The following is a 17,491-nucleotide window of genomic DNA, read 5'->3' on the forward strand; positions in this document are numbered from 1 at the left end:
AAAAACTTTAAAATAACTGTTTCGTCTATGTTTTTTCGCCATTATGTTTTTTATATGCCTATTTTGCGACATATAAAAAACATAATGGCTTGCAGTTTTTTTTATTACGCTCAGTAAAAATAAATATTTCTACTCTTTCGATTATTTTAGTAAATATGACGGATTTCAAGGTATTTTAGACTTAAGATATTTTTATCAAACATCTATTTTGATTTCCTTGATGCATCGGCATATTTATCTCATTTTTAAAAAATTTTGACTTATATTCGTTTTCTCCATTATCGTTAGATTTTTATTTTAAAATTGAAAAATAATTAAAAAAAATTATCTATGGGTCCCTAAAAGTATGCAATTTTTTTTTTTAAATACTCTTGATATTAAGAGCGTTGATTTTAAAATATTTTTTTTTAATTGAAATTTTTGCTGTACTTTGTAATTTTTTTGTAAATAAATCAGTAATAATTCATTAATAAATTGTTTTAATTTTAAAATGGAATGAGACTGAAGTTTGAAATCGATAAATATTATACTTTTAATGGTTGTTTAGCACTTTAAACCTTAAAGTACATTGTTGTTATTACTAGAGATAGTTCAGTTTGCACTATCTTACTTTTAATATTGAAAATATTTATTTAAATTCAAGTGCCTCATATTGTTATGGAATTGTTTACTTTGAATACTAAAGGTAGACAATATTTGAAAATAAAACTAATGGGCAAAAGTGAATACAAAAATTACATATTTATAATATTTATAAGTAAATTTGGTATAAATGTGATTTGTAAAAAAATGTACACAAATGTATTATGGGTAAAAGTTTGATTTAAAAGTTCTTTTCTTTTTGTTAAATGTACATAAGCTCAAAAACAAACGATTTGTTCTTTATTTGAAATCTCAATTGTATTTGAATTATACTTTTATTTTATTAATTTATACATATGTAGCTATTTAACCACATACTTAAAGCATTCTTGGAATATATTATTATAATATAGATGAAGGCCTATTTTATTTTGTTTTCGTAAGTACCATATTTGAAAAATTATTTAACTACATTGCCATACATAATATATGTAAAAGAAATTGAAAACTTTCAATTGAAAACAAAAAAAAAAGAAAAAATGAAATCAAAATTATGTTCTTAACTATAAAAGTGATATAAGAAGAAAATTTTGAACAAAAACAAATAAACAATATACTAAAAGAACAAAACAAAAACAAAACTGAGTTTAAAAAGTTTCTTAAGTGGAAAATTGGAAAATATAAATGAAGAAAAGTGATGATAACATTTTTGAAATGTAAAAGTAGAATGAAATAAGAAAATTTTAAGTATTTTTCATACAAGAAAAAAAATCTGATGTGGTCAGCACATAACCGACCGCATTGTGTATTGTCTAGTTAAATGAAAGTGTTACAGAATATTATAAAAATGTCTGTTAAATAATTCTTTCCAATTTTTAGGACATTAGTAAGCTTATAGTTAACATACTTAGAAAAATGTAAATTTGGCTCTTAGTAGAGTTTCGCTTTGTGCTACCCGAATTCCCTGAAATGCTCGCCAGTTAGTTTCGGTAACAACCAGAACTCAAATATCAAATTTCAAGAAATTCCATCAATTTGTTCTGTGGATATGGTGAAAAATGTAAAATCGGCCCGCAAATCAGTTCTCGAGCCCTGATCTTTCCAAAAAAGTTATATGTTCATTGCTTTAATATGAGGAATTCATATATTAAATTTCAATGAAATCGGTTGATTATTTCTCTTTATATACACAAAAGTGTATGTTTGGCCCGTAGTAAACGTCTAGTTGCCGATGCCTGATCTGTCCAAAAAATTTACATGTTCATTGCTTTAATACGGGGAATTCATATATTAAATTTCAATAAAATCGGTTGATTATTTCTCTTTATATACACAAAAATGTATATTTGGCCCGTAGTAAACGCCCAGTTACTGATGCCTGATTTCTTCCAAAACATACGAATTTTTGGGGACCGTCGAGCTGAGCTTATATATAAAATTTCAAGTAAATCGGTTGAATACTTTCTTCAAAATGTTCAAAAATGTAAAATCGGCCCGCAAATCCGTTTTCGAGCCCTGATCTTTCCAAAAAATTTACATGTTCATTGTTTTAATACGAGGAGTTCATATATTAAATTTCAATGAAATCGGTTGATTATTTCTTTTATATACACAAAAATGTATATTTGGCCCGTAGTAAACGTCTAGTTGCCGATGCCTGATTTCTTCCAAAACATACGAATTTTTGCGGACCGTCGAGCTGAGCTTATATATAAAATTTCAAGTAAATCGGTTGAATACTTTCTTCAAAATGTTCAAAAATGTAAAACAGGCCTGCCAAAAAGTGCAGTTCCCGAGGCCTGATATATACCAAAAGTTGATCGATCCGTGCCATGGTTGAAACAAACTTACATATAAAATTTCATCAAAATCGGTTCAGCCGACCTTGAGATACACGCGTGCACACACAGACCGACAGACGGACAGACCGACAGACCGACAGACCGACAGGTTGCTAAAAATAGTTTATTTACACTTCCCTACTATGGAGAAGTACGTTCCCACCGAAAACTCGATATGCAAAATTTGTTGCCATCACATAACCTACCTATTGTTTACACAATACGGTCGGTAAAAATGAACAAAAGCCTGTTTATGTAAAATAAAAAGTTGTTGTTTTTTAGCATTTTTCAAAAAAAAAATTTTTTAAAAAAAGTCCTTGTTAATGTCACACTGTCTGTCCGTCCGTCTTTCCATGGACATATTTGCAAAACTTTTACACCCTTAAAGATAGAGGGCTGAAATTTCTCATGTACGTTGAGCTTGACTGTAGGAACTTGTTTCATTTTTTGAGTTTTTATTTATATAAAAGCATAGGCATCTTTCTAATTACGTAAATGCAGAAATGTAGTAGCAGAATTCTTTTAGGTATAAAAAAATGTTTCATTTCGTTAGAAGAAAATTCTTTTTCACTCCAGTCTCGAGTTATCGCTTCTCGAAATTTGAAAAATTCGAATTTTCAACAGCACACATTTCTGAAACTTCAAGCTTTTCCAAATTTTTTTAAATGCAGAAAGCTAACGATATATTTCGCCATTCCATCCTTATCCTAATTATATGCAATTTTTTAAATATTTTGGTAAAGGAATGAAAGTAAACTTAAAGCAGTATATTTCCTTGTCCATGGGGCAAAAGTGCTATTTTACAAACCATTGGTTTGTCCCAACTATATTTTCATTTACCTATATGCTAGAAATATTGAAAACAATAAAAATAAAATGATATTAAAGAAAAAGCAAAATAGCATCCAATAAAAGTGAATTTTAATAAATAAAGACTTAAGATTGTTCTTTAATACGAGTATTGAAAGTTATGTTAGAGGCAAACGTTTACATATAGAAATTGTTTTGGGATTGGTGTATGCAAATTTAAATATTATTTAAATTTTATAACAAAAATTTTGAGGAATTATTTTCATATAGCAAAGAATTACAATATTATAGAGCTGACCTAAAATTTTTATAATTATCTGAGAATATTATTCTAATTTTCTGTTGAATGAACAACTACTTATAATATTGTTAAACTGTTAACGATTTTCAAAATATTAAACAATAGAAGAGGACCTTGAATACCACCGTCGAAATCGATTCGAATTCTTATATAAAAATTACAATAATTCTAGCTATTGTTATCGAATTCTCAATTAAATTCACTAAATTTAAATAATTTTTTTGTAAATATTGACTTTGGCTCTTCAAATTTTTCAGTCAAATTGAAGTCATTGCTTTCCAACTGTTCTTTCATAATAATTTTTTCTTTTTTAGCATATACGGATAGGGAGGTTTTCGCTATTTGTACACGAATTTGTATTTAAAATTTTGTATAAATTTTTAAGGTATGATGCAAAAATGTTTTATTGCTCTTTATTTCCATAATACAGAAAAGGAAATTTTCTTAGATGACAAACTTTTTATATCTCTTCCGTTCAATGTTTTTTTTCATATTTAAAAAGAAAAATAAAGTATCAAACTGATTGTGAATAAAATTTCTGTTTTGTTTTTTTTCCTTTTGTTGCTGGCATTATTTAAAGTCATAAAAAGAACTCTAAAGTGTAATCAGAGTCTTATATTCATGAAATTGATTTTATATTGTAACATTTTCAAAAACATTTCTTTTTATATAATAAGGAGATGATGTCATTATTTTAGTTCTTTTTTTTTCTTTTTAAAAAATGCTCTTTGAGATTAAATCTTTTAACATTCCTGTATTTAAATATTGTGATTTTTAAATAGTTTTTTTGAATGATGATTATGTTATAGAATATTTTTTTTCTTCAATATTGTAAACGTAAATTCTTTACTATTATTTTACTTTAGTTTTCATATTTAAAGCTTTTTTCAAATTTGAAGGGTAATATTTTATAATTTTTGATTTGGTTTATTTCAAACCGAAATAGAATTCGCCTATTATTGCATGCTCAAGTGAAAGTTCGAATATAAATTTTTGATTTTGTAATTGAGGAACAGTACAAATTGAATATTTAATGCTATAGACTATAAGGATATTCAAATTAAGCAGAAATAATTTGAATTGAATTTTGTGAAATAAATGAGCGTATTGCGCTTGTATAAGATCGAATATCTACTAATTTTTAATTTATTAAAGAAATAAAATGACGAATTTACTTGAAAGTATTGTTATCGTATATAAATTTTTTTGTGGCATTATTAATATTTTCTTAATCACATAATTCACAATTTTGTACAAGTAAGCCTTGCTGAGTAGCAGACGTACCTTAACAATACCTTCACAAGAGTCGAGAATGAATTATTAATTCATTCATTCGTTTGCCACTTCATTCTCCCACAAATGACTGTCTAAGGTAAGAAATAAAAAAAATTGCATATGCTAAGGGGCAATTATTAAAAATATCCGTAATTTACACTTTATTAACTTAAAATGCTTATTATAATTTTATTTTAAGCTCATTCTTTAAAAAATATTTTTTGATGCTTGTAAACTTAGTTTCAAATTCTAAATATAACATGAAATTATTTGAATATTTTTCGGTACTTCAACTCTTGTATTATAACATCTATAATATTTTGATTTTCGTCTCAAATTTTTTTATATTTTCTGAACAAAAAGAAGAAGAAAAAATTTAAAAATTAATTTCCATTACAATTCTTTTTATTTGATCTTTTATCCTTATAATAAAATCATTAAAATATATTTTTTTTTTCTTGGAGAAAGTGAAAAAATCATTCACTCGTAATAACACAATGGTACTTACTCCTTCTCCTATACTTATTCATCCTATACTTATACAAAATGTAAAAAACATTTGAGTTTATTAAATTGTAAAAAAAAAAAAAAATTTCAAAGTAAAATTTAGTTTTTTTTTTCTTTTATTATCTTATAATATAATAATGTAGAAGTTTATTGAAATTCAATAAGAAGTAAGTGAAGTAATAATAATTAGTGTTGATATCTCAAATTTCCTCCTGAAAGAGGTCCTCCATATTTAAGTACCAACATTAAATTTAATTTTTGCTTTTTGTTTCTGTTTTTTTTTTTAGAAAGTGACTTCGTTCAAATTAAAATAAATGAAATCAGAAAAAAATGGAGGGTGAAATAAAAAGAACATAATCTTGATATTCTAATGAAAATTCAAAGAAAATTTTGAATTTTTTATTTTTTCTTTAACACAAAGTAAAAATCATTTTTTCAATTCAAGGAAAATTGAGAATGTTAAAAGTGTGATTAAAAATAATTTGAGTCAATGACGGTAAATGCGGCATTAAAGGAAATTATTTTTAAAAATTCTTAGAATTTCGTGTTCACCAGATGCGAGTTAATATTAAAAATTTTTTTTTTCTTTTTTATTATTATTATTATTCATATATGAAATGCTTAAATTTTTTATAAGAAATAAGATGAACTTATACCAAAAGCTTTTTATATTTTTTTTTTTTTTATAAAAGAGAAAACAGAACATGGAAAATATAAAACGTATATTTTTCACACCACAGATTTAATCCTGTATTTGATTTTGAAAAATAAAAAAAAAAAATAAAACTATTTGCTATAGATTTGGTAGATCTGATACAGTCTGACTGTCATAATTTTTACGCCATAGAATTTGTGTTATACTCAAAATATTTATTAAATCCCAAAATTTTTAGTTTTTTTAAAAATTTGCTTTAAGCAAATACCAGTATTTATTTTGGTAATTTTACAAAAGTAGAACAAATCTTCAATGAAATTATAATATATGTAGGTTTCCTAGGAAAATCATTAAGTATTGCGGGGTAAGGTAAAGATAATTTAATAGGATAATGTCGAATTAAGTATTAAATAGAAGAAACATAATAATTTTCATATGAAATTGCCTTTAATTTGTAATCACTTGCTAGTGATTTTGTGGGTAAGACTAATTTCTATTGGTCGTTATAATAATTTTATTAGGGTCGTAATAGCATAGCAATAAATTAAATTCTAAATCGAAATTTAAATATTAAAAAAATATTTAAAAAAAAATTGCATAGGCTAAGGCGCATGTTTTTTTTAATTAAGCATAATAGCTAGCTAGTATTTTGGTTTTTGTTTTTATGATAAAGTAAAATTCATCACGCCTAGTCTGATGACACTGTCATTACACTAACGGTTTTAAAAATATGATGACTGTTTTATTTCTTTGTCTTGTTCTTTTTGACTTTTTGAACAACTTAGCAACAGCAATTCTCTTTTGTTTTTTTATCTTTATTATTTTATCATTTCTTTTTCTCTTTCTGATTTTTTTTTTATCACTTTTTTACGTTATTTTCCATTTTTGTTTTATTGTATTTTTCTTTTTCTTTTCAAATTATACTAAAGTATTTCTTTACACACATTCTGATGTGGGTATTCGGAAAAAATAAGAAAAAGGAAGATTATCTAGCGAATAATGTGATGCGTATTTTTTTTTTTTTTTGTAATTTTTTTGCAACTTCTTAAACACACAGGATACAAGATAAAGAAAACCAAAAAAGAAAAGAGAAGAAAAAAATATGAAAGGAAAAGATTAAGAAAAATGAAATAAAAAATAAAAAAATCACAGACAAGAAAGTAGACATACACAAAGAGAAAACGCGAATAAATCACGGTAGAACAGTAAAAAAGCATAAAAAGAATGAAAAAATATCGGAATTTACGCCATTTTTTTGTTGGTTCACAAAACATCGAAAATTCTGTAAGTAAGTCTCTTCTCTCTTTCTCTCTCTCTCTCTATAATCCTTCTCTCGCTGTTAGTTTTCTTTCTTTCAATTTCATATTGTATGCTTATATGCTGGGCCGAAATGATGATAAAATTGAATATGTAATAAGAATTCTTGTTATAGGTTATTGACATTTAAATTTAACTACTTTCTTTCTTTGGTATATTCGGTAGTAAGTTATTAACATAAAATTACTGTTTGTAAATGAGGTTTATATAAATATTCGGTATACAGCTTCTACGAGTATATATTCTGTATACAATTATAATTGGTTTTGTGAAGAATAATAAAAAATATTGTGATATCAACTTGACTGATCGTTTTCATGAGATATACAGGCTTTTAAACTACTCAAGTTGAAATAATTATTATGTTGGGTGTATATTTATTTTTTATTTTAATGATAATTGAAGGTGAAATAAAAATTTTTGTGAATCTTAATAATTTAAATTAATATTTCTGACAAGTAATTAAATTATGGTTTTTCCTAATTAATATCCAATTGCATGTATAGTGTTGATTTTAATTCCGAATGAGGAGAACGTAGAGCGAGACTGTATGATTAACTACAATCCGATGGCTATATTCTTTTAAAAAATTTGCAACTCGAATAAAATCAGTTTAGAACAAGAATTTGCTCACAACGATCAAAAGTGCAGAGGTTTTGCGGAAAGGCAAGTGCCAATGCGAAAGGCTAAAATAACATTCTTATTGCCATATCTTAGTGAATTTTCTGAGAATTATTAAAAGCTGATTTGGACGACTAAAATATCATTAGTAAAAGGAATTCACTAAATGATTTTCGCCTTATATTAAGCTTATATGATTAAAATATCGAATTTTCTGACCAGTACATCAAAATATGCTCAATACCGAATCATACTCTTAGGATCAGAAAATGTTACTCATAGTAATTAGGAATTAAATTTTTATGTTTTCTATCTAAAACCAAAAAAATCATACTAAATTTTCATGTAATATCTATGCCATCTTTCTCAGATTTTCTATTCTATTTTTCTACACTAACACACTAAAATGTGATTGTTAGGTTGGATATGAAATGGGGTAAATTATGGTTATCGTTACATTTTCTTTTTTTTGTACTCTTCCTATCTTAAATTGCATATTTTTCAAAGTAAAAATTAGCATTAATAAAATATATGTGAAAAAAAAAGATAAATAAGAAGAGAAAAAAAAAACAGAAATCCATTCGAACTCGAAACGGTAAAACAATCAACAGAATAAGAATTTTATTTTAATAAAATGCTTTCTACAGAACGAAGGATAATAAAGTGCCTTTTTTAATGATAAGTTTGGTTGGTACACGAGCATGAAAATTATTTTATGTTTTAAGCATTTTGCATACATGGAAATGAACAATATTAAGTGGTATAATGTAGGTTTTGTTAAATTATTCTCATGTATTCACATAAATTATTGAGAAAAAAGAAAAAATAAGCAATGAAATTTTTAATTTAAGAAATGAACATTTTTTTGTTTTCATAAAATTTTCTCTACTTTAATTGAAATTATTTCATTTAAGTTGAAAAATAAATAAATTGAAAATGCTACTTTTAATATAAAGCATAGATAATCTAAAATATAAAGGAAATATTGATTTATTGAAATTAAATTAAGGAGGCTTAGTATGACCCAAATGATTATACGTTATAATCATCATTTTGTCGTTATTCTGTTCAGTTATGTTAAGAAACTCTATTTCTATACCAGAATATCAATTAACAATGACTCCAATCTTGCCATATCCTTTACAAATATACTGCATTTATATTAAATTATCTTTCAAAGTACACGCCAATTTAGTTTAAATTATGTTAGAATTTTACAACCTAAGTAAAATTTAATAATATTTAATTTTTTTCAGTGTAATAAGATAGTAGTCTTTATAGGGACTGTGTTATATGTCAGAAACGATGAGAATTTCTTTAATAATTTTTGGTTTACATTAAAATGAAAAATACGCAAGTGATAATATTTTTAATATCCTCGTTACGGTACTAACCGTGCAATAGCCATTATTTGATTAAAAATTCGATCTGAAAATTTCTGAGTATCGCAATTTTTCCTTATTTACAAAAGAACCTTCGGATTAGTTTTCTATCACAATATTTTCATTGTTTTTGTAATAAATATTTTGGCACACGGGCTGAATTAAAAAAAAAATCGAATTAAATTTGAAACTAAAACTATATTTTTTTTTTATTAGTCATTTTTATTAAATTGCAGCGAAACTCTTGCAATTTAATAAAAACCATAAAATTTTTAAATTTTTTTTTTAAACTGTTTTACTTTTAGTTTTAAAGTGGTGCAAAATTTTTTATTTTAATAGTTGAACATTAAAAATAAAACAAACTGGCTGATTTTGTTTCTGATCTTGCTTATTTTTCATTTTTTTTTGCATAAACAAATTAACCTAGTTATAAAACAGAGTATGAGAGAAAGTGAGAGAGAGTGAGAAAAAAAATTAAAACAAATTGTTAAAATATTTATTTAAATTTAACCATTTTTATATTTTTTTTGTTATATTTTTTATTTTTCTTATAGTTTTCCATGTCTATTGTTTATTTAATAATATCATTTCAGGATAATTGAGGTGCAAAATAACTCACATATATACATTTATTATTATATAATGTAATAAAAATATTATATATGCATGTATGAATGCTTTCAATTCTACATATATATTCAACATAATTATATTGTTATGTATTTAGGGCAATGTACATACACATTTTTGTTTATTTTTTTTTTCGTATATGTACGGAAAATATGGGAAAATATTACGAGTATGTATTTGGTGGCACTATTATTAAACTAAATGTGTGATTTCAATGTGGACAGATTGCAATGTACACATTTTTATAGTATTTTATGTTTTATTAAATGAAAATTGAATTTTATGCACTAATTATTTTTTATGATATTTTCGGAATATTTTGTTAGTAAATAAGCTTAAAAAAGTTTTAAGTACATGATTATTATTTCTACAAAAAATATTTTTAACAAAATCTTAATGAACTTTTTGAAAATTTAAAATAAATAAGTAATTAATCTAAAATAAGAGAAAAAAGTATTAGAATCGCATTCTGTCTATTTCACTTTTAACTCATCCGATGAGAAAAATATTATGAGCAACGCAAAAATATCACCATTTATTTAAAAAGTATGGCATAGTAATATTAGTGAATATGAAATTCAGTGAAAAATTTTGTTAGTATTTTAAAATTTCCGAATAATTCGTTAAGAATAAACGAGTGAATCCGAAAAAAGATTAGTAATCTAGCTACAAAATTCACCAACTATTTGGTTAAATTCAGATATAGTTTACACTAAATTTTCCAATTAAATTGTACACAAACTAATTGTAATAAATAAAACAATCCAGGAAAATCTTGTCCTTTACAAATTGTCCTTTAAAATTTCTTCTCTACTGTATATATTTTATAAAGTTTTGGTATTATGGCAATCCTAATTTTAGTAACATTATAAAATTTTCATATTATTTTACAATTTTCACTATTTTTTTTTTGTTAAAATATTTTACATGAATTTCGTGGAAAACAAACAAAAACTAAATATTTGGATAACAAAAAGCAAAAAAAAAAAAAGAAATGTGAAAATTTTTCGTTAAAAATTTAATGTTAATATTTGCAATTTTTTTTTCTCCCTGTTTGGTTTTAAATTACACAATACCTACAATATATAGACCATTTTTTTTTTTTTTACAAAATATTTATGTGTTTAAATACATGTTAATAGTGTGAATATATAGTTGTACATATGTGTATAGGAAAGGATTTATAACTCGCATGTATATAATGTACTAATTGTAGTTTTTTGTTTAGTAAAAATTCGTAGGAAAAGTTCAAAATTTTATAACATTATTTTTTAGCATATGTTTTTATATTTCACGGTCGTTTTTTTTTTTTTTTAATTAATTTTACTTTATTGTATATTAATTAGAGAACATACGGTTAAACATTATGTTAAATTAAAGAAAATAATATTTAATATAACAGAAAAAACTAAATTTTTGTGACAACAATTTAATTGTTGTCATTGTTATAGAAATTTTGTTTATATAAAAATGTAAAATATTTAAAATAATTAACTTTTGTATAACAATTTCTTTAACATATTGTTTGAAAATGAGCAATGAAAATTTTCTTTATTAAAAATAAAAAAACAAAAGTTTTGTTTGTCCTTGATCTTTTGACAAGAGAAATTTCGTTTCTAAGATGCTTGATATTAATTACTTTTTGTTTAGAATTTTAAGTAGTGTATAATATTATATATGCAAAACTTTTCGTTGAATATTAATTAGAATACGATTAAACGAAGAATTTAAAGTAGAAAAGATGACAATTTTTAAATGTTTTTATTTTAAGCACATAACGCACATTTGGAAGAATAACGATACAACTGAAAAAATATATAACTCCGACTCCCGGAATTTAAAAAGTAATTTTATTATTTTCATTAATGATTATTGAAATTTTTTTTTCTTCTTCTAACTTTTATTTTTATTGTTTCAATTTCATTTCAAAAATAAAACGCGCTAGATATTCTAAAATAATTTAAAACAAGCGCACAATATCATAAATTATCATTAAAATGTAGAAGATGAGTTTTTTTTTTGTTGTTTTGGCAGAAAATGGCAGAATTATAGCCATTTTTTGTTATGAACTAGTGTTTGATGTTGATTAGGATGACCTGACAGAGAATGTCATCCGCCACTGGTTGGGGCATCGGCCACCAGCTACCCCAGTGTGCATCTGACTGTGTTCTGGAGCTTTAGCCTGGGGTAGGTTAAATAGAAGTAGCAGGTTACCACCAATGGTTACATATGACCATTACCACCAATTGTTACCAGAAAAAAAAATTATGTACACGTTGAAAAAATTGAGTGCAATTGCAAAAAAAAATAAAGTTGAATTTAGCTGGAACAGCTTGTAGTGAACCAAAACATGAAGCATTGGTATAGGGTGCACCACACGGTACATCATTATGCTGACAGGATGGCGAATCACCGCTGCCCTACCCTTCCATGGGTCTCAGATGTTGTTGATGATCTATATTCAGATGGTATATAGAACTATTTTATAAGTATATAAACAAATTTTTTGTATTATTTTGTTTCAGAAAATCTTTATATATTAAAATTTAATAATATAGTAAAAGCAAATTTGCGACTCTGCATTTAGACTTATGTTAGTGTTCTCGCAAATATGTAAAAAAATCACATTTCTTGAATTCTCAAAAATTTTGCAATTACAACATTTTACAATTAAAATTTCCTCAAAATCGTGGCTTATTAATATTGATATTTCATTACTCATTAAAAAAGCTCCATTATTCGACAAATTCGGAAAATTCCAATTAAGTACAGGAGGAATGTTAATTACAATTACATAATTGTTAATTTTTAAACGTAATTTCCTACAAGATTGTTGTTAAAAAATTTTTAATAATTTTAGATACTTAACAACATGATTTTAGGGTTAAATACAAGTTTGGATTCCAGGTTTACTTTGCCCGCTATCTCTACCACATTTAATAAACTTAAATAAATTTTCCTTCTAAATTTTGTACCCATTTCATATTCTTGTTTTTTTAATTTTTATTTTCGGGGAAACATAAAAAGCGAATCAATGGAACTGAATATAGACAATAGTTTAAAATAGAAAATTATTAAATGTTTAATTGCGGTTATTGGAATTTTACCACGAAATTAAGTTAAATGATATCTTAAACAAGCAATAGTCGGTTAACAAAATTTAGTTTTTTCTCTAATAGCCATGATATAACTATATATGTATTACTTAAAAATTTTTACAACAAAATAAAAAAAGGATTTATAATTAGTGTGGTGTACTTTAAATGAGTTTAAATAACTCTGTACATATACATTTACCTTTACTTCCGGTAATTATCAAATTTTGCGTTGTAGTGTAATTTTTTTTTAGATTGTGATCTGCGGTTAACCACATTATTGTGATTACATATTGTATATAAATGTATGTAAAATTTTTTATTGTTTCGTAATATTTTTGCAATTTAATTTCAAAATTTTACAAATATTTATACTAATATAACAGTTTAGAAATTTATACTTAGACAATTTAGAAAATGCGAAGTGAAATGCAAGTTGTTAGATGCTATGAATTTTTCTATTTTATTCATGAATTAATATTGAAAAATTAATTAAAGACCTTTTTTTATTTGTATTAGAATAAAGGTCTTTATAAAAGGATCTGTTTTTCTTGCTTTACTTGGGAACTTAGTTAACCACTTGGTAGAATAAGGAACTGAACCACTTGGGAGCATAGCACCTCCAACAAACTCTGTTAAGCGCCATTCGTTTTATTACTGCCAATATCAAGTTCGCCGTGGTGATTCATTTCTTTATTGTTCCTTACTATGTATTTTTAGATCGTATAACGCTTCTTTTGCCTTGTAGGTTCCACTCCAATAACTGCTTTACAATTATTATACGTGGCTATCGCAGTATATGGCATACATCCATCCAAATTTTTTCTTTCTTACTACTATTGCAATAGTCTCTTGGTATGTTAAATCACAGAGTTTTGTGTACCTGACAAATGATTCTAAGACTTATATTTATAAATAACTATATTTTGTTTGTGTATTCATTTTTATCTGACCATACTTCGAAGATATACAGCCGGACTGATTTTACACATGTGTTAAATATTCTTAATTTTGTATTTCTAGTGTGAAGATTTCCAGATGGGCCAATGGTCAGCCGAAATTAATCAGCTTGCCCTTAACCGATATTATAATGCGGAGATAATTTTCGATATTATAGTGCGGATAAAATTGAATTGTCCGAGATCTTATATTGGTTTGGTATTTATGACGAAATGGGAAGGGTTTACTGTGTTTATTTGAAGTGATTTGGATTTTCTTGTGTTATTGCCGCCCTTATATATGCAGGTCATTCAGTTTTGATTGCAAGTATAAAAGGATGAGATTTAAAAAAGGAATAACTAAAATTGTAAATATTTTTTTTAATTTAAAGAGGTATTTTTTGTGATTTTCATTGTGTCCTTGAAATATTTGTAAAAGTGCGGGGTAATTTCAACCAGCATTTACTTTCTTCAAAGAATACTTCAATAACTAAATTTAAAATTAAAGGCCTTACAAATAAAATGTTTTTAATAACTGGAGGTTTTAAAATTTCTTTTAGTATTTAGAGGATTTTCACTATATAATTCAATAAGTTTTACGCCAAATTTTGAATACAGCTCTGTTAATCTAGAAAAAAATGCTCCTAATTATTCAAATTAATTTTAAAATTTTCAATAATTTTTATTTTAATAATATAATTTAATTTTATATTATTGAAATTTTTAATAAAATTTGTGTTGACACAATTTTAATATACTGTTAAAATTCTATAAATATATTTGAATTTTCTATTTAATTTGCTAAACGATTTCTATTGTGAAAAACTTCCAACTTATTTATATTATAAATATTTTTATTTCTCCTTTAAATAATTAATTTAAAATATGTGAACTAATTTTAAAATAATTGCATAAAATATAATATATTTAATTTAGAATTAAGTTAAATATTTTTATGAGAAATTATTTAATTTAGTAATTGATTGTGATTTTCATTTTAGATTTTTTTTTGCAAAATATTAAATAACACTTTTTTTTATTTATAAAATGTTTTTAACTATAAATATAAGCTCATTAAATTTTTTCCGGACCTTCGCCTTTCAAAATATTTATAATATTATTATATAATAAATATTATTTATATGCATTGAAAATTATTTTTTTTTTAAATATTATTTTAATTTCATTTAAAATTTAAACAAAATTTTTAAAAAAAATCCCATGTAGAAAATTGCAATTAATTTTTTCGCATGGATCGCATGGGGAGAAAATGTTAATTTTACAATTGTTATTATTGTTATAACAATTATCGCTATAACAATTATTGTTATTATTGCTAAATGTTGCTTATTTTAAAGTATTTAATTTTTTAACTTTGTTTAGTCAACTAGATTTTTCCGATTTAACTATATTCTACGCAACAATCTACTCACGGAATTGAGTTCCACGTCTATGTAAGATTCGTGTTATAAAAGCTAGACAATGAAATAATTTTTTCTTAATTTAAATTAGCTTTTGATTTGTAGAATTTTTAGAAATTTAAAAATTTTAAGGATTTCTAGAATTTTTTTAAAAATTATTCCTATAGGTGCGTCATCAGAATAAATTCGCTAACAAAACAAGTACTCAAAACATATGACAAAACGGAATTTATCTCAGATAAATAAAATTGGCTTTAGTAGGCTCTATCTCTTCTAGTTCAGTCTTAAATCATATTTCAAGATTTTTAAATATTTCTGGGTATTTGAAGTATTTTCGTATTAAGAACACGATTCTTGTTTGCTTAAAAATTTCAAATTTTCGTTCAAAATGTCCAATCCGAGGAAATCGCATTCGAAAATTTTCAAAATTTTGTTTGTGTGGTGTAATATATTTTAATACAATTACAACATGAAAATTTGTAATTGTCTTTTCAGCTTATAGAAAAATTTTCAGCTGAAAATTTTCAAACACAATTTCTAGACTCTATAAACTCTATAATATGCTATTTCCAAAATATTTACAATTTTTTATATAGCAATATAAATCAAATCTTAAATAGTCTACTTAGGATAATTTGTAATTAAAATTGAGTAAAAATAATTAGAACAAATTATACAAAAACCATAAATGTACACAAAAATAATTTGAAAGTGTTTTTTATAAAAAAAAAAGTAAATTATTGAATGAACAATGTGCGTATAATTAGATTATTCGAAAAATAAAATTTACGGAAATATCAAATTATATACGCGAGTATTTAAAATAATTTTTAATTTAATTTATAACTAATAATATAAGTGAATATACATGGATGCTATACAATGTACATTGTGCTAATAAATTAGTTTTCATGATTGGTATAGATCGTATATTAGTAGTATAGTATGTTTAGGTCTAAAATATATTATGCACGCTTCAAAGACTTAAATATTTGATGTGAATAAATCATTTTCTATTGGCCACATATTTATTCTCAATTTTCTGTTATAAATTAATAGCCATTTAGGTTAAATATATTATTAGTTGATTTTATGTACGTAGACTTTTATAAAATGAAAATTGTTTTATAATGCAACGAAATCACAGGCATTTTGTAAATAATTTTAATTAGAAAAAATTTATTGAAAATTTGCTTAATATTTTTGTAGCCATAAATTAAACTGTTAAAAATGTACTTTTTCTATTTGATAGAAATTATTTTTTGCTTTAAATAGCAATTGCCTTCCTTGGAATGATTCTAGTTTTATTACATATTAGATAAGGTTTCCCCAAAACTTCTTCATTGAACTTTATTTTGAACCAATATTTTTATTTTTGCCCAAGTTTTCCCACCTATTGCTAAATTCTTTAGCGATTGTTCGCCTCCATGTTAGTCGTGGGCTTTCTATATCTCTTTTGTCCATTTTATTCCCTGCCATGCTATTGTACTCGGTGACCTTCGTAGTTTATGTTCAATCCATTTTTAATGAAGTTTTAATAGTGGATTCTACTGGTTCCTGACTTGTAATCTCAGAGAGTTCTGGGCCAATATATGTTGCAGATAATTCGCAGGCATTTATTTAGAATTGTTTGCAGTTTCTCCATGTCGTTTTTTTGTATGGGCCAGGTTTCACTCCCATGTAGCAGGACGAACTTGACGTAGCAATTGAATATTCTCAACTTAATTGATCTGGCCGAGTCTGATGATTTCCAGATCTTTTTTAATTGCCATTCTTACCATTTTGATTCCATTATTGATGTTTTTATCTAGCCCACCACATGTGCTTATGATACTACCAAGGTGGTTGAAGTGAGTGACTTCCTCTTCTGGGCTTGTATTGACTATAAATCTGTCCGTCCCGATTAACTGCATTAATGCACAAAGCGTTTGTTTTTACCTGGCTGTTTGTTTTGCTCATCAGATGGATCTATTATTATAGGTTAGTTATACAGACATCCAAATTACGCACTAAAAGCTACCACTCGATTATTTTTTCCGGCGATCCATTGTAAATATTTATATAAATTTATTTACATAAATAAAAGTGGGGCTTATTTTGATGTGCGAGCCATTTT

This window comes from Condylostylus longicornis, unplaced genomic scaffold, assembly GCF_029603195.1.
Source record: "Condylostylus longicornis isolate FDR11 unplaced genomic scaffold, ASM2960319v2 ptg000049l, whole genome shotgun sequence".
In the NCBI taxonomy this organism is placed as follows: domain Eukaryota; kingdom Metazoa; phylum Arthropoda; class Insecta; order Diptera; family Dolichopodidae; genus Condylostylus; species Condylostylus longicornis.